Source organism: Nannospalax galili, unplaced genomic scaffold, assembly GCF_000622305.1.
Source record: "Nannospalax galili isolate Female #2095 unplaced genomic scaffold, S.galili_v1.0 scaffold718, whole genome shotgun sequence".
Taxonomy (NCBI): Eukaryota; Metazoa; Chordata; class Mammalia; order Rodentia; family Spalacidae; genus Nannospalax; species Nannospalax galili.
The window spans coordinates 873,482-890,855 of NW_008341417.1; the positions used below are offsets into that span (position 1 = coordinate 873,482).

Below are 17,374 nucleotides of genomic sequence, written 5' to 3' on the forward strand. Positions count from 1 at the left end.
TGCCATAATGAAACCTAATACCCTTTATGCTAACTTAAACAATTTAAAGATCAAGTTTGATTGATAGATAGATTAATCGATTTATTTGTTTTTTGAGACAAGGTCTCCCTGTTTCCCCAGCTAGCCTGAAACTCACTCTGTAGACCAATCTGCCTTCAATGTCACAGAAATCCACCTACCTCTGCCTCCTGAGTGCTGGGATTAAAGACCACACCCAGTTATTTATTTATTTTTAATGTGTATGAATGTTTTGCCTGCATGGATGTAAGTGCACCTGTGTTGTGCAATACCTTCAGAGGCCAGAAGAGGGCATCAGGTCCCTCATTATCTGCTGCCATGTGGGTGCTGGTACTGAACCAGGGTCCTCTGCAAGAGCAGCCATCTCTCCAGTTCCCACCCCACCCCCCAAATCAATTTTTAAAACATGAAAAAAAGAAGCCTCCTTTTGTCTGACTTACAGAAATTTGCAGTTAAAATGTCAGCCTCTGTTAATGCCCACAGTTTAGCTGTTAGCTGTGGTGACCACTTCAGCCACAGTTTACTTAGCTGAGCAGGGTGTCCTAGCTCTGGGGATTGCTGGACTGAGAAGCTCCATCACCCTGTTTTCAAAATCTTTGTGCCAGCCTTGCATGGTGGCACACATTTTGAATCCCAGCACTCAGGAGGCAGAGGTAGGTGAAGCTCTGTAAGATCGAGGCCAGCCTGGTTTACATAGCAAGTTCTAGGCCAGCTGGGGCTACAGGGAGACCCTGCCTCAAAAAACCAAATAAAAAAACAATACCTTTTTGCCTGCCAGTCTATCAGTCTGCCTGTCAGCTACTCACTGCACAGGTAAATGAATGTGGCAGACAGTGTTCTCCAGGAGTGCTGGCCAAGAGAAATAAGACACGAAATTTTAAGTTTTCTAGGAAACATTACAAAAGCAGAAGGACACAGGAGAAATACATTTTAACGATTTTTTGTTGTTGTTGTTGTTTAATACAATAGACCAAAATATCTTCACAACATACAAAAAGTGTCAATGAGAGGCTGGAGAGATGGTTAAGAGAACTTGCTGTTCTTAGAGAAGACCACACCACATACCAGGTGGCTCATAACTGTCTGTAACTCTAATTCTAGAGTTCTTATGCCCTCCTCTGGCCTCTGTGGGTACCAGGCATACATGTGGTGTACATACATACATGCTGGCAAAATACTGATACTCATAAAATAAATCTTTTGAGAAAAGGAAATTATCAATAAGATTATTGTGCATTTGGAACTTTTTCACCGTGAGCCTTTGAAATTGTGCACATTCTATTTCTAGCACATCTAGGTTTCATCCAGATGCTCGGGAAATTACCAACTGAATTGAGATTGTACAGGATATGTGGAGATCAGCTATGGGTAAGATGAGGCAGCAGGCAGAGGAAGAAACATTCAGTGATCTCAGGAATAAGAAATAGTGAACTATTTTTGCTATAAAGAACTTAAGGCAAAATGATGGCATAAACAACCAGCTATTTCCTCACTTAACTCTTTGCACACCCACCACTTTCATTGGGGCTTAGAGACCATACAACTTGTCTACATGCTAACAACAGACAAAGAACATTTAAAATATTTCTATTAATACTTTGAAATTTTATACAATGTATTTTGATCATATTCAGACCCCTTTCCTCATCTCTACCTTCATATATAAATATAAATTTATATTACCAGTCTTTGTGGATGCTGTATGCTTGGTACTTGATGAGTGTTTGAATCTTAGCTCTGTCAATAAGGGTCATGACAAGTGAATCCATTAATATCTCCAAACCTTAGTTTTCTACCTGGAAAATGGAAACAAGAGCGTTATTTGTACAACCTGCCGTGGAGGATCTCCATAAATAAAATTAAAATTCTTCACGTTAGTGGTGGCTACTCTCGGGAGTTATTTTGTGGCAGGCTCCACGGCCAGTTCTTTGCAGAGATCCTGTTGTGTGCGAAAGACATTGATTCATTCTGGTCCTCTCTGCTGGCTCTTACAATCTTTCAGCCCCCTCTTCCATCATGGTCCCTGAGCCTTGCAGGGTGTGTGTGATCCAGATGGCCCATTTGTGGCTGAGCACTCTCCTGACGCTTCACTTTGATCACTTGTGAGTTTCTGTGCTAACCAGTGTCTACTGCAGGAAGAAACTTCTCTGATGTAGACTGAGACCTGCGCTAATCTATGGATATAAAGAGACAAATTTAGAGAGCAGTTTGATACTATGACCATTTAGCAAAATAATAGTAGTAGATTCATGCCTGGGGCCTGTGAACATCCAGTTATGGGTTCCTGGCCAGATTTACTGGAAAAAGCATGCATTTCCTCCTGCGGAGGGGCATCTCAGAAACCAGTTGGTTACCCCCACATCATTCTTGCCACCATTACACCCATGATCATATCTTACCATGTAGTTCACAGGGTTCATAGCTGGGTAAGACTGTTGATGACATAGCCCCTTCTAGTACTGTGAGAGCTAGGCAGCAGGGAGGAGGCTTCCTGTCAGTACTAACTCGATTTCTCCATGTCCTATGACCAAAGTGTGTGGTGTCCTCAGCAATAGCAAGCTGTTTTCTTATCCCCTGTGTAGGGACATTCTCAACAGTTTTTTCTTTCTCCTTAATTGTTGAGATTATTCAAAATGATCAAAAACTATAAATATTTTTTAATTTGGTATTACATTTTAGTGTGTGTGTGTGTGTGTGTGTGTGTGCGTGTGAATTTGTGCGTGTGCCGTGGAGCGTGCATGGAAGACAAAGGACAATTTATAAGAATCAGTTCTTTTCCTCTGCCCTGGAAGTCCCAGGGATCAAACTCAGACTGTCAGGTTTGGTGGCAAGTACACTTACCTGCTAAGCCATCTCACTGGCCTTCCATAAATCTTTACACAAGAGATGAAGGAGTATTCCCAAAATGCAGCTCATCTCCCCTCCTGCCAGATCCCAGTCTTGCCAAACTGTTGCCCATAACCGCTCCCAGGATCCTGGGTCTCTCTATGGTCTCTGAGTTCAAATGCTGGCTCTAGTGTTAGTTGTGTTGTTTTGGGGGAGTTATTCACTCTCTATGTCTCTGTTTCTTCATCTAATAATGATGAGACAGATACATCTCTCACATAGTTATTTTTGGAAAGAGCTACCTTAGGGACTAGAGAGATGGCTCAGTGGTTAAGAGCACGTGATTCTTTTGCAAAGGACTGGGGTTCAATCCCCAGCACCCACATGGTAACTAAGAACCATCTGTAACTACAGTTCTAGAGGATACAACTCTATGTTCTGGCCTCTGCAGGCACTGTACACATGTAGAGCAAAACACACATAAACATAAAATAAAAATAAAATATTGTTTACATAGATACATTAAACAATTAGTATTTGGTGCTCCATACATTTTACTTTTTTTTTGTCTTCATTTTACTTTTATTCATATTTCTGTCTTTCTTATTTATCAGCAAGGACTGAATCTTATCTTTTGTCCCTATAACAACTCCAGCACACATGAGGGGCTCAGAAAAGGGTTGTTAAATGAGTGACTCAGGGAATCACACATGCCATGGATTCCTGGCCTACTCAGCCCAGATAGGCTGCCTTGCACTTTCCCTTAGAGACTGGCCTGGCAGCTTCTGCCTTCCATTTGCTACCAGGGCTGCATATTCACCAGGAGTTCCCCCCTTCCCACACCCAGTTCCCTGTTGGCTTTTCTGAATCATATTCTTCTGCCCCACCCTGTAGCTAGCTCTGCTCCAAATCTAGCCTATCACGAAGTTGCTTTCTTCACTAATCTATGCTTGGAATCTCTCCAGATCCCAAATTTTCCACTGAATTATATCAGAGGTTCTGCCAGGGGTTTTAAAGTCCTTCAACATTTCAGTCCCACAACCACCTACTGATTTTCTGACTCTTGCCTAACCCATTCGCTTGGCGACTCCTTCATCATCTAATGCTTCTATTTATTCATTGGTTTATCCATTTGCTTACTCAAACCACTCACTCATCTGTTCATCTTTCCATCTACTTACATGCCATCTCCATCACACTCTCCATCCACACTTAGCCATCCACATCTACCTATCCATCCCCCATCCATTTGTCTATCATTCATATATGCACCCACCCACCAGGAATTAGCATTCACTGATATCCATTGATCTCTAGCAACAGAAAGCAGACTTGAAGAAAAACTGGTCTTCAATTTCCTGTAGTTTTTGATCTACCAGGGGAAATTAGTTAACTGAAGAAATATAATCTGTGGTAGAAAGCAGCTTGTGTAGAAAGCAGTATGATGCCTTTTGAAATTAAAGTCCATGGATGAGCTTCAGAGAATCTGTGAACAGAAATCCTTAAAATTGGAGGCAAGGTTGTGTGAGTGAGAGGGTGTGCATGTCTCTCTGTGTCTCTGTCTCTCTGTGTCTCTGTCTCTCTGTCTCTCTCTCTCTCTCTCTCACACACACACACACACACATATATATATATATAATTTCAGGGAAGAAGCTTCATGGCTGTCATGACATTGTCAAAGGGGCCCCCAGGAAGCAGGCTGGGTAAGGAGAAACCTGGGGAAGAGATAATCCTACCTTGTTGGGTCTTAGAGAAAAAGAGAAATTAATGTTTATTTCAGATCCATTATGCACCAGGTACCACCTCTGGTTCTGCAACCTTGGATACTTCCTTGTTTGGATTATGGGTATGGGCAGGAAACAAGGCAGAAACTAGCCTTTACTGAGCACTCGGTTAGGCAATATCATCTCATCTCATGCTTACAGTAGTAATCTTTCAAAATAAGTGCATTATATCCTAGGTGGTGGCTTGTGCTTATGAAAGTTGAGCTTTAAAAAAAACTCCCTTGACCATTAGTGCAATAGAAATTAGACACAACTAGCCACTGAATATATTTTTTACATTGGCCCAATTAGAAAAAGTGGGGTTTTTTTGTTGTCGATTTGTTTTATAACCTGAAATTTCCCCCTTTTTCTTCGATTTTAAATTACATCAAATAATTCTATCATAGGGTTGTTTAATATGTAAATTGCACTGCTATATATGAAATGAAATAGGGTTAGAAAGAATATATGCATCACCTCCATTTTACAGAGGCAGTGTAAAGAGGCAAAGCAAGGATGACCGTCCCACGATCCTGGGGTTGGGGTGGGGAGTAAGGATTTGAACACAGATCACAGGGGCCTCAGGGCCCATGCTCTCTGTCTCCTTCCTATAACTGTAAAATATCATGTAGTGTGAGAGACGATGTAGTTATCTGTGCTCTGAGAATATTAAAAGAGTGGTACAAGCCTAAGAAATTGCTATTGGATTTCCAACAACCTCCAAAAAGAACGGCCATCTCCTAAAAGGCTCGCCTGTGGAGGGAGTAAGCGGAGTGTGAAGGTCAGTGAGTGCTGGTCCTCACTGGCAACACTATCACAGCAAGCTCCAGGAACAGGCTGGCCCAGGGCAATCGCTCAGGGCAATCGCTCATAGGCACTTGTGGCTGGATCAGCTGACTGAATGGTCCCCTCTGCCCTGCCAACCATGGAGGACCTCCTCAGCTGGGGTTCTTGAGGACAGCAGTGGATCCATCACACCTGGCAAGGGACATGTTACCCTGTGTGCCCCACTGCCTAGAACTACAAGCTTAGCTGACAGGACAGACACTTTCCATAGTCAGAAATTTCTGGAACTGCAGGAAAGCTTAGGTCAGGTTGAACTGTTCACTCAGGCTGACCCCAATGCTACCTAACCTGCCAGCACTCCCTGCCTGTGCTGAGAAATTCAGATTCAGGTGCCAAATCCCTGAACTTCTTTCTTATAAGAAGAGATTAAACTAAAATGACCACAAAGCTCCCTTGTAATCACAAGAGATGGGATGAATTCACAGAGAAAAGGTTTTTTTGTTTTCTTTTTTTTTCAATTAAAGATGTTTTCAAAAGCAAGACTGTGTAAGCTGCTTTGGCCTCTTCTCTGGCCTTACTCTAACCTCCGTCATAAATGACCATGGACTGGAAGGCCACCGTCATTTCTCTCCACTGGGTGCCTGCAGGTTCCCAGCAGCTGCTCCCAGAAGCAACACTTGCACTTCTCAGAGGAGTGCTTACAAGCTGGACTTCAGACTTGACCTTCCTGCCACCTGCTCAGCTCTCCTGTCCTCACTACCAGCTCTGTCTGTCCCCCTCCTGTGCTCTGTCCCTGCTCCCACCCACACCTGGGCAACCCTCCTTCCCTAGCTCTTCCAATGTACTGTTTCCCCCAATTCCTAGCCCTCTAACTCCCCGAATGAGTACCACCTTGACATGTGTCTCTTGGCCTCTAACATGGGCCATCTTCCCTCAACCCCCTAGACTGGATTCTGTGCCTGATCCCTGTGCTTCTGTAGTGACCACAGTCCTATTTACTTTGTTTGTAAGTTCCCGGTAAGTTTTCTCTCTTCCAGTGGCTGCAAACTGTAGGCAGGCTGTATTTTGAAAACTATTTATTTATTTTTATTTTATGTGTATAGGTGTTTTTCCTGCATGTATGTAAGTGCACCATGTCCATGCCATGCATGTAGAAGACAGAAGAGTGTTTTGGATTCCTTAGAACTGGAGTTACAGACAGTTGTTAGCAGCCAGGTGGGCACTAGGAACAGAACCCGGGTCCTCTGCAAGAGCACCCAGTGCTCTTAACCACTGAGCCATCTCTCTAGCCCCCAGGCTGCATTTCTTAGTGTTTGAATTCATAGCCTCCAGGCACTGGCCAGGAAGCCTTAGAGCCTCACTTAGGAGCAGTACCTGATGAACTCACTGTACCCCACACCCCACAGAACCAGACTCTGCCCCAAAGCTGAGAAGGCTTCTGTGAAGAGAGCCCCAAACGTAGAACCCTTAGTATATCTCCCTCTACTCTTAGCTGACTTGCTGGGAAGATAGGAGGCTGGGAAGCAAAGCAAGGAGAACTGGGTCGCTTTACCCAGCCCACTCCCATGTTTAGCAGGATGACCAGCATCCTGCTCCTACCTCCCTTCCTCTCTGTCAATGACCCTGATTGTGACAGCACTGCCACTACCCCATTGGCAGCTGCAGTCACATTCAGAGGGGGTGAGACAGACAGACTCACTTCAACTCTGACATTCAGTCTGTCCCTTGTGACTTAGGTTGCCACTCACTCCTGGGGCTGCTGGGTATAAGCAGGGATAGCCCTTTCATCAGGTGTCTGTGACAGGGTGGAAGGTCAGACCCAGGCTGGGCTGCTGAGTCATGGCTCAGCATGCTCAGTCTCCTTGGCCTTGAGGCCACCTGCTGTGGCCTGCCCTCTCCAGTGACATCGCCTTCCCTCTGAAACCAGTTGATTCTTGGAATGGATTCAGTTCAAGGCATGCAAGTAAGACTTTTCTGTTCCCTGTCTGCCTGTAGAAAGGATGATAAGGGACCATGGCTGGGAAGAAAACAGGCTTTGGAGACAGAGAGCTAGATCCTAGCTATATCACACACTGGCTATGGTACCATAGCAAGTTGCTAAACCTCTGTGTCCCTCAACTTGTCTTCCACCAAGGAGACAATACTACCTAACTCTCAGCTTGTTGTGACATTAAATGAGGAGGAGTATGTCAAAGGCTTAGCAGAGTGCTTGGCCAATAGCAGCCTAAAAGGTTAAGTATTATTATTTGCACGTCATGACCTATCAGGACATACAAGCTCTCTGGAGAACATTGTATCTTCCTACTGACACTTATCTCTGGCTCTCAGCTCCCTAAATCCCAGTCATATGGTTGTGGCTCTGGAAAATTTAGTTGAAACAGAAGACAGAAGGAAAGGAAAAAGAAGTGAAGACCAATGACTTTTTCTTTTCTTTTCAAATTGTTTTTAACACACAAACTGCTTCCCCAGCTCGCATTATCCCTGGATGAATTTTGTTTGTCTGTGTGGAATCTGGGTGCACAGGTAAACCAGCACTAAGCAGGTAGCCCAGAAGGTTCCTGTCTTAGATAACTAGAGAAAAAAAGACCATTGAGTGAGACCTTTGAAATCATGGCTCCTTTGCCATCCTGGAATTGGACTAAGGTTCCTTTCCTGGCTCTTGGCTCAGTATCCTCTCTCTCCATCCAAGGCTTTTGCTTTTTTCACTTGGGGGTGCAGTAGGCAGGAAACTTCCACGTAATCTTTGGATCAACATGAAGAGGGCCTATTATGCTCAGTATCATTTGGCAAGATGTTTAACCTCCCTAGTAACCTAGCTATCTTTAGCTCCCTTACTGCTATTTTGAAATGTCAAACTAGCAAATGCTGCTTCCAGAATGGTTCTGATCTGGGATGTGACAGGATGCTTGGGGGTAGGGAAATGAGGAGGCCGGGTTGGTGAAGGAGACTTCTGGTAGAGGGTGAGATATAGCTGCTGAGATTCCTTTCCTTATACCACCTTAGCCCCTCCTCCCCACCATGGGTTCGACCCAGTCAAGCAGGGTCAAGCAGGCCAATGGCCTCACCTGACCTAACCTAGAAGGATGTCTGCTTCTGTGAGTCTGGGACCAGAGTTGAATATCACATTAGCCAAAAGAGCAAACTGACTTTCATGTGCCCAATTCAGTCCAAAAATATTAATTAACTCATTCTTTCAACAAATACCTTCCTCCAGCTATATGTGAGACACTGGAGGAAGTACGGAAGATACGGTAGCTTGCCAAGGTTAATATGACTTGTCTATTAGATTTTTGTGGTTTGACAGATGCCCGATAAAAAAAAAAAACATAAATTTATGAAGCTAAATTTAACTTCATGGTTTCAGAAATTTCAGTTCATGATCCTTGGCTCTATGATTCTATGGTAAGGGCTATGGTAAGGTTGAATATCATGCCTATGGGAATGTGTAGAAGAGGAGGGTATTCACCTCATGGTAGATAGGAAGCAAAGAGAATGCAGTAAGGATGTGGGACCAAGTAAAACCTTCAAAGGCATCAGGTGATTTGATTGAAAACTGTAGGTTTGGGTATTTGAACACCTGGTCTCCAGCTGGTGGCACTGTTTGGGAAGATTACCTTTAGGAGGTAGAGCCTTGCTGAAGAAAGTAGGTCACTGGGGATAGGGTTTGAGAGCTTAGAGCTTTAGCTCATTTCCTACTTTCCTGCTCTCTGCTTCCTATGTGATGAATATATGACTAGTCAGCTTCCTGAACCTGCAACCACGCCTTCCATGCCTGTTGCCATGTGTTTCCTGCCATTGTGACCTCTATCCCTCTGAAACCGTAAGCCAAAATAAACTCTTTCTTCCCTAAGTTGCTTTCTGGTCATGGTATTTTATCACAGTAATGAAAAAGTAACTAATACAGAAATTGGTACCAGAAGTGGAGTGTTGCTGCAATAAATATCCCTGTGTGGGTTTTCTGCATTTGGGCTACTAAGTGAAAGATTTTGGAACTTTGGATTGGAAAAGACTTTGAATTCCATAAGCAGAATTTAGCAGACTGTTTTAGTGGAAGCATGGAAGACAGTAATACTGAGAGAAATGTTTATAGTGAAGCCCACCTCATGAGGTTTCAGAAGGGAACAAGAATTCTATCAGCAACTACACTAGAGACCATTTGTGTTGTTTTGGCAAAGAATCTGGCTTCATTCTGCTTATATCCCGAGAACCTGCTTGAGGCTGAGTTAAAAGGTGATAAAATAATTTCTTTGGTGGAAGAAATTTCAAGATATTGAGTCTTTGGAATGGTTATTACTGCTGACTCTTATGAGGTCTACAATGAAAGAGAGCAACAAGTGGGACAGAAAGAAATGGAAAAAAAGTTCAGTTTGGAGAGGAAAGGGGTACTAGGAAGCTTAAGGTCACAGTCAAGTCCTGTGCTGAAAAAGAGACAGTGATTGTTAAACAGATTAGAAGCATTAAAGAGAAACCTCCTGCTCTGCATGGAAACAACAGGAAGGTGCCTGAGGGCAAGACTCTAACCAACGGTTGGCTTTGGAGACAAGAAAGGTGTAAGATTGAGGGGTAATGGATTCTTCCTCAGCTTTCAGAGTTTTAGGGAGCTGCTGAGGCTAGGCAACATGTGACAGGCTTAGAATTCCTGTGAAGAGGTCCTGAGAAACTATTGTGTGATGCTGGCTGTAAAGATGAAGTCTGGTTTGTGGTGGAGATCTCAAGATATTGGAGATGCTAAAGGTGTGGGATATCTGCCAAGAAGGGCTGCATCCAGGAAATGCAACCAGCTCTCTCTCTCTCTCTCTCTCTCTCTCTCTCTCTCTCTCTCTCAGCAAATCTGGAGGGACTGAGCCATCTAAGCTCTTTGAAACTGAAACCCCATATACTAAACATGGATTTGTAAGATTTTGTGTTTGCCCTGATGGGTCTCAGGCTTGCTTTGGTCCAGTGTTTCTCACTATGCCCCCATTCTTCCCTTTGGGAAAGATAATGCATATCCTGTGCCATTGTATATTGAAAAGATGCAATTTGTTTTTTATTTTATTTTGCGTCATAGTTAGGAAAGTGTATTGAGTCTCAGAATAAACTTTTGACTCTGGATTTTTAAACAGTGTTGGGACTGTCAAAGACTATTGGGACTTTTGAACTTGAACTAAATGCATTTTGCATCATGAGATGACCATGAACCTATAGGGGTTGGAAAGGGATGTGGTGGTTTGAATGAGAGATGTCCCCCATAGGCTCATGTATTTGAACACTTGGTGATGCTGTTTGGGAAGGTCGGGGAACCTTTAGAATGTGGAGCCTTGTTGAAGAAAGAGTATCACTGGGGTGGGTTTGGGGGTTCATAGCTTCATCCTACTTCCTACTTCTGGCTCTGCTCCTTGTGTATGATGAAAATGTGAGCAGCCAGCTTTCTAATCCTGCCATCATGCTTCCTGAGGCAGCTTCTGTGTCTGCCCTACCATGATGGACTCCCTCTCTCTGAACTGTAAGCCGAAATGAACCCTTTTCTCCTCTAAGTTGCTTTTTGTCAGGCATTCTAACACAGTCGTAGAAAAGTAATATACAGTGACCTACTTGCTTCAAGTCGGCCCCATATCCTAAAGTCTCTAGAACCTCTCAAAATAGTACCACCAGCTTGGGACCAGCACATGAGCTAGGGTGGGGGTGGAGGTTGGTGGGAAAATGGAGGATGATGTGTTCCATAGTCAAACCATAATACTTTGGAATCATATAGTTTTGTTGAAATGCATATTCTTAAGCTCCACCTCTGGGAGTGAATCCCAGGAGGTTCATTGTCTAAGAATCTGCATTTGACCAAGTATCCAGGCCCCTACCCAGGTAGTCCACAGTTTTGAGAAGCTTTGGTCCACCTATTTTCAAAATAGGCACCAGCACCTGATGCTAACAGCTAGGGACAAAGACACACCATCCCTGACCTTGAAGAGCTCGCATTTTCATTTCCAGGAGACAGACAAATAACACGATCTTAGGGTGCTAAGCCCTGTGAAAGCAGAGGAACAGCACAGTTAGAGAGCCCTATAAAGGAGATAACTCACTCAGGTTTTCGGGGAGGCTTTATAAAGGAGGCATCTTTGAGCTGGGATTGATTGCATAGGAAGTGTTCTTCAGACAGAACAGATCAAGTGTACACTTGCTGAAGATGGACTCTCCAAGACGTATCTCCCACCCCATGCGTTCCCTGTTCTTGAATCTGGTTGAGAGCTTGTGACTTCTTCCATCCAGAGGGTGTCAAAGAAATGAACGTGACTTGAGAAGCTAGATCACAGAAAGATCATATAGCTTTTGCTTAACTCCTTCTGGTAACGCTTAGGGTCCCTGTTCCACCAACAGGTGAGGAATCCAGGTACCCCGAGTCTGCTATGCTGTAGAAATCATACAGGGAAACCAGACAATTCCAGTCCAAGCTTATGAATCACCTTGGCTCACTGGAGAATGACCTGCATTTCTTAGCCAGCCAGAATTTCAGTATTGTAAGCAAAACAAATGTTTTTATAAGAATTTTTTTGTGTTTTGGTGTGTTTGTGTGTGAATGCAGGTATATACTAGCAATGGCGCATGGGTGCAGGTCAGAAGACAGCCCTGGGTGTGCTCTTCACCTTCTATTTTGCTTGAGGCAAGCTCTTTTTGTTGTTTCCCTGCTGCATATGTCAGGCTAGCTGTTCTGGAGCTTCTGGGGAGTTTCCTGTCTTTGCTTCCTATCTCCTTGTAGGAGCACTGGGATTATAGATTTTTGTGAAAACCTATCAGGCTTTTGCATGGGTTCTGGGAACTTGAACTCAGGTCCTCATGGTTTTGTGGCAAATGCTTTTATCCATTGAATCATCTCTCCAGCTTCTGTTTTCCTGCTTCTAAAACACTACATTTTGAGGTGCTTTTTTACACAGCATTGGTTACTTGAAATAGGCCATCAGAGTGTTTGAAGCAGAGGAGTGTTAGCAGGTGCAGAGGTCTGAATAAGTACAAAAGGTATATATACTATTTGGGAGTTTGGAGAAATTCTGTGTCCTCATGCAGAGGTTAGGGGTCTGCATCCACCACAGACTGACACATGCAATCCACTGACCAGTGTCTTTGCCCAGGAAGTGAGGTCCAATTCTTCTCCCCAGGTTATGTGACCCACCAGTAAGTGATGTCTCAAATTGACATATGTAGTTTTAACTTTCATATCTTTGTTGAGGTATAATTTTGAGAGTACAGGCAGCACCTTCAAAATTCTCAGGAAAAGATTTATTAGATTTTAAAATTGAAGCAAGTCGAACATCATTTAGTTTCAAGGACTGCTCTCGATGTACAGCAGGCTATAGCAAAAGTTAATTGTGTGAGTGAGGCTCTGGTGTAGGTTGTAGCATCAGCACCAGCACCCTTGACTGGTGGGATCATAGAATCCCAAGAAAGGGAAGCATCTTTACAGGTCTCTCTCCAGTTCATCCTGCAAGCAGCAGGGACTTGTCTTCTGCTTAGACTCTCTTCTACCATTCATTCATGCCTATTATGAAGCTTTTTCTTTGGTTGGGTCCAGATCTCCTCAGAATTCCCACACGTTATAGGGGCTCTGCCTTTGGAGCATCTGAACCTTTCCTTATGACTACTGTGATGGTTTGGAGACATGTCAACTTGTCCATATTGAGGCACACCTGTTCCCCTCTTGTGGTTGGAGTGAACCACAACAGAGACTGTTTCATAGGAAGTGTAGGCTGGGTAGAAGACTGGACCACCTTGGAACATGCAAAGACCCTCTCTAATGATTCCATCCCACACTAAGTGCTTCAGTGAAGAGGATTTGCAGATCTAACATCTTTGACCAGTTTGCTTTGAATAAGAACAGCTGGACTTCCCTGTGAGTTCTCCCTTCCTGGTTACCTGCCCTGTGGACTTGGAGTTTGCTTTACCTGGTCCCACAATTGAATAGGATAATTGTTATACATTTCATTTTTCCTTTAATAAAAATATGTTGATCTGTATATCCACCAACCCCACCTACTTAATGGTGAATCTGTTGCTTAATTATCTCTCTCAGCCTCGGTTCTGCTTTGCTGATAAAACCACCTTTCAGAAGCCCTCTGTGCCCCAGTCCTCCCCGTCTAATAATGGAGCCTTATTCCCCACAATGTTCCTTGTACAATGTAGTTTTAAGCCTCTTAACAATCCTAGCATCCAAACATCCTGCATATTATGCCTGTCTTTCTTGCAATTTTATCTAACCAGAAAGCATTTATTCCATTTCCACTGTACGCAGGGGATCATCTGGAGGTACAACAAAAACAAGATTCACCAGTTCCTGTGTTTACAGAGCTTAGCCCATAGTTCTGAGGCCACATTCCCTACAGGGTTTGTACCCATCCTATAAGCACTGGAGAGGCATGGCCACTTGACCATGCTGAGGACAATCCTGGTTCTCATAGTTACTAAACAGTGTTTGATGACTGGTTTGGCCAGTCATTCTATTAACTTCCAGTCATGTCAACACAATTCATTCCATACTATCTTCACAGCATTCATATGGGGAGACATGTTCCTGCTCAGCTCTCAATGGTCCAGAAGAATGCAGAGCCAAACACAGCCCCAGGTGTAAGACCCTGAAGACCAGGCTTGTGGCCATGTGTCAACGGTGTGGCCTTGTCCTCCAAGGGACTTCAAGATGTGTAGCTGGCCTCAAGTTCTTTACAGATGCTCTTTTTCTCTGTGGCTGTAATTCTGCTGCCTTGCTACTGTAGTCTAAAGGCCAAGAAAGTCCAGTGAAGAGCTTTTTCCTCTTCAAGGCTTGACATAGCAACTCACTCAGACAGGAATAAAGTATACTTACACCGGGAACAGTTTTTTCTGTTGTTAACAGTCTGGGCTTATTTGATATACAACACAATATGAACCCTAAGATACTGTTCTCAGCCAAGCCTGCAGGACTTTAAGAAGAGCTGTAAAGAAAGGAAGGAGCAACTATGAGCATTTGCCTGAAGCCGGGGGCTGTGCCAATTATGAGGATGACGCACTAATAGAACAATAATAACATTACAACATACTTAAAATATGGCAGACAGTGCTTCAAATGCTTTACATGTATTAACTTATTTAATATTTTTAATAATAGCATAGTTAGTTGTTCTATTTTGTTCCTATAAGATTGATGAGGAAATACAGAAGTTTGGAAACCTCCTGAAGTATATATAGTAAGTGGCATGCTTGGCATTTGATCCTAGGCAGACTAGCTCCACTCTACAGCAGAACCATAGAGCCCTGTTTCTCATTCAGTCTTAAGAGCCTCATGTAGAGAGTGCTGTTTCAGCTTGCTTAGATCCTCCCCAGCAATTGCTTTACTCTAACAACATGTCAGCGTTGTTCCTTATCAATAAGCTTCTGGGAGAGCAGGACTCTGTCTCATTCCCTACTGGGTATAAGTGCCTGGGATAGTATCTGGCACAATAACATGGAAGCCTAATGATAAATATTTAAGAATGCACACACTTTACATATGAGTAACCAAAGTAACTACACAAGGTCAAACTGACAAATGAGCGACAGAATCTAATTTCTGTGAATTCCAGGCTGAATTCCAAGGTGATTTCAGAGCCTTCGCTCTATCATGTTTTCTTCTTAGCCATGCACTGACTTCTCAGAATGGAGCCTGTTACATTGTAGGTACTCAATAAAATGAATGAAGTAGCCTGTTGACCACCTCTCCTAGCACCCCACTGCTCCACCAACTCATCTTAGGCTTCCATCTTTTCCATGTTGACAGCAGTCTAAGCAGGTTCTCTAGGCCCCCATCCCAATGTGCTCTCTGCCTATTCCTTACTAAGCATCATGTTTGTATTAGTCCTGCATACATCCCCAGTCACTGTTGGAAGTGCTGTTTGAGCTTCCGCTGTCCTTTAGGGTAATGTTACTTACCCAAGATGCTATTCTTGTACACGTTGTCTCTGGAGTGTCCATGTAGTCACTTTGGTTTCCTAGATCCATACACTACTACATGAAGATTCCCAGCCCACTAAGGCATTAAAATGGAGACTCTTAGTTTGAGGAGGGAGGGAAACTTTTTTGAAGAGAACTATGGCAACTTTCTGAAACAAGCAGAGTCATTTCTATTCCAAAGTTTAAAGAGAATCTCAGGCCAGTGATAGGGAAGCTGCATTCGAGAAACTGAAATTCTATGGGTCAGAGACTATGCTGCAATGGGCATTAACCCAAAGAAGCAAGCCTCTCAAGTAAATGAACTATAAACTGAGGTTCTGGTTCCTACTTCCCAGGAAGCTTCTAGGCAGGTAGTCAGAATCTGTGTCAGTACAGGAGTAAGAGACACATAGATCCTATTTCAGGAAAGATAAAGTTGTTCCAGAAGAATGGAGGTAAGTTCAAGGGGGAAATAACAAAAGGTAGGATTTGCTAGGTTAGTGAAGGCTAGCTCCTAATGTTTATTCTTAAGGCAAGAGGAAGTCATCTATCAGAGATGAGTGTGGGAAGGCTTACATTAGTTGCCAAGTTGCTATTAAAATACTTGGAACATATTTGGAACTCTACCCACACCTGTGGTATTGGTGGTCCTAAAATAATGAATTAATTTCAGTGCTAACTTATACTTTGATTAGGCGAGTCCCTTCCTATATGGGGACCTTTGTTTACTCCCTCTAAAAGAAGATAATAAAAAGCAGGCAGATTGGCAAACTTAACATGCTGAATAGTTTCCTTTTCTGAACTGTTCCCAGAGGGCCAACAAGCCTTCAATAGGTGTGACTAATAAAGTACAAAAGATAAATAGAGTGCCTTAAAAGATCTGATATTTCTTATTTAAATTTTACCTGTCTTTACAGCCTGCCGGAAGCCTATCATTCAACTCCTTCCAATCCAATCGCCCTCCGTGAATAAAGACAAAATAAATCAGAAGCTGCCTGCTTTTAAACTCTCTAAATGAAAGCCCAGCATGCATGCGGCCTCCCTCCAAATTAATCACCGGATTAAATGCAAGGCGTGCACACCAGATCAATAACTTGTGACAGAGATCTCCTGTCTGTGCTTTAGGAAAATTCCAGTTCCGTTCAGACGCTGTTGCTTGAAATGTCGGGAAATTTCCATTCATCACCGCCCTTGAAAACGCCACCCTTGCCATCCGTGTGTGCTTGCTTCCTTTCTTCAGAGGAACTGAGGTACCTTGTAGAGGGAGCCCACTTCTTACAGCCTCTGGGGGCCTCAAAATAAGCCATGTGTGAAGGGAGGGGCATAGAGAGGTTTGCCTGAAAAATAAGAAAGCAAAATCATAAAGAAGCCCAGTGCTGCCTTCCAATGCCCCCAAAGAGACCACTTTTATGTGTTCCCTCAGTGGGCAGCTTAGGGTATGGGGAAGAAAATACATTTAGGAGTTTGAGAAACAGGAGTTTAAATCCTGACCTCATGCTTCTCTGTGCCTCATTGTTGTCTATAAAATAGAGGACATAAAAATGTACCGGGTTCAAGTCTTCACAGGGACACTTACTAATCACATAGCCTTGGGTAGGTTATGTAGCCTTTCTTTACCTGAACATCTGCATTTGTACATGACGTCACAGTGACCAAGTGGCCAGCCTGCTGTCACTGCCCAACACATAATCATAATGGATTACTTCATCTCTGCATCAAGGCTGCATCAACATTCCTTGCTCTTCAAAACTTGACCCTGCCAGTACCTTCTCCAGGAACCAGGTTGACTTAGGTCTCTTTTGAGGTGCTATAATAAAATTAATAGTAATGAAGAAAATACTTGTAATGTTAACATTGCATATGCCTTTAATCCCAGCACTCAGGAGGCAGGGGCAGGTGGAGCTCAGTAGTTCAAGGTCAGCCTGGTCTATATAGAGAGTTCCAGGCCAGCAGCTGGGGCTACAAGGAGATCCTGTTTTCAAAAGGACCAAAAAAAAAAAAAAAAAAAAAAAAAAACCAAAAATTTTGGGGGTTTTTTTTTTTTTTTTTGTTTTTTGTTTGGGGGGTTTTGGTTT

The 17,374-nt window shown here is 43.3% G+C and overlaps 1 long non-coding RNA gene across 1 annotated transcript in view; it reads right to left on the minus strand.

The window, feature by feature from the left end:
• Positions 1–12,634: 12,634 nt before the first annotated feature.
• Positions 12,635–17,374, minus strand: part of LOC108491024 — a 7,890-nt gene continuing 3,150 nt past the window's right edge. Inside the window, exons 2-3 of the long non-coding RNA XR_001872525.2 lie at positions 15,300–16,636; positions 12,635–14,326 (exon numbers count right to left, since the gene is read on the minus strand). This is a non-coding gene — a long non-coding RNA (uncharacterized LOC108491024). The remainder of the gene's footprint in view (positions 14,327–15,299; positions 16,637–17,374) is intronic.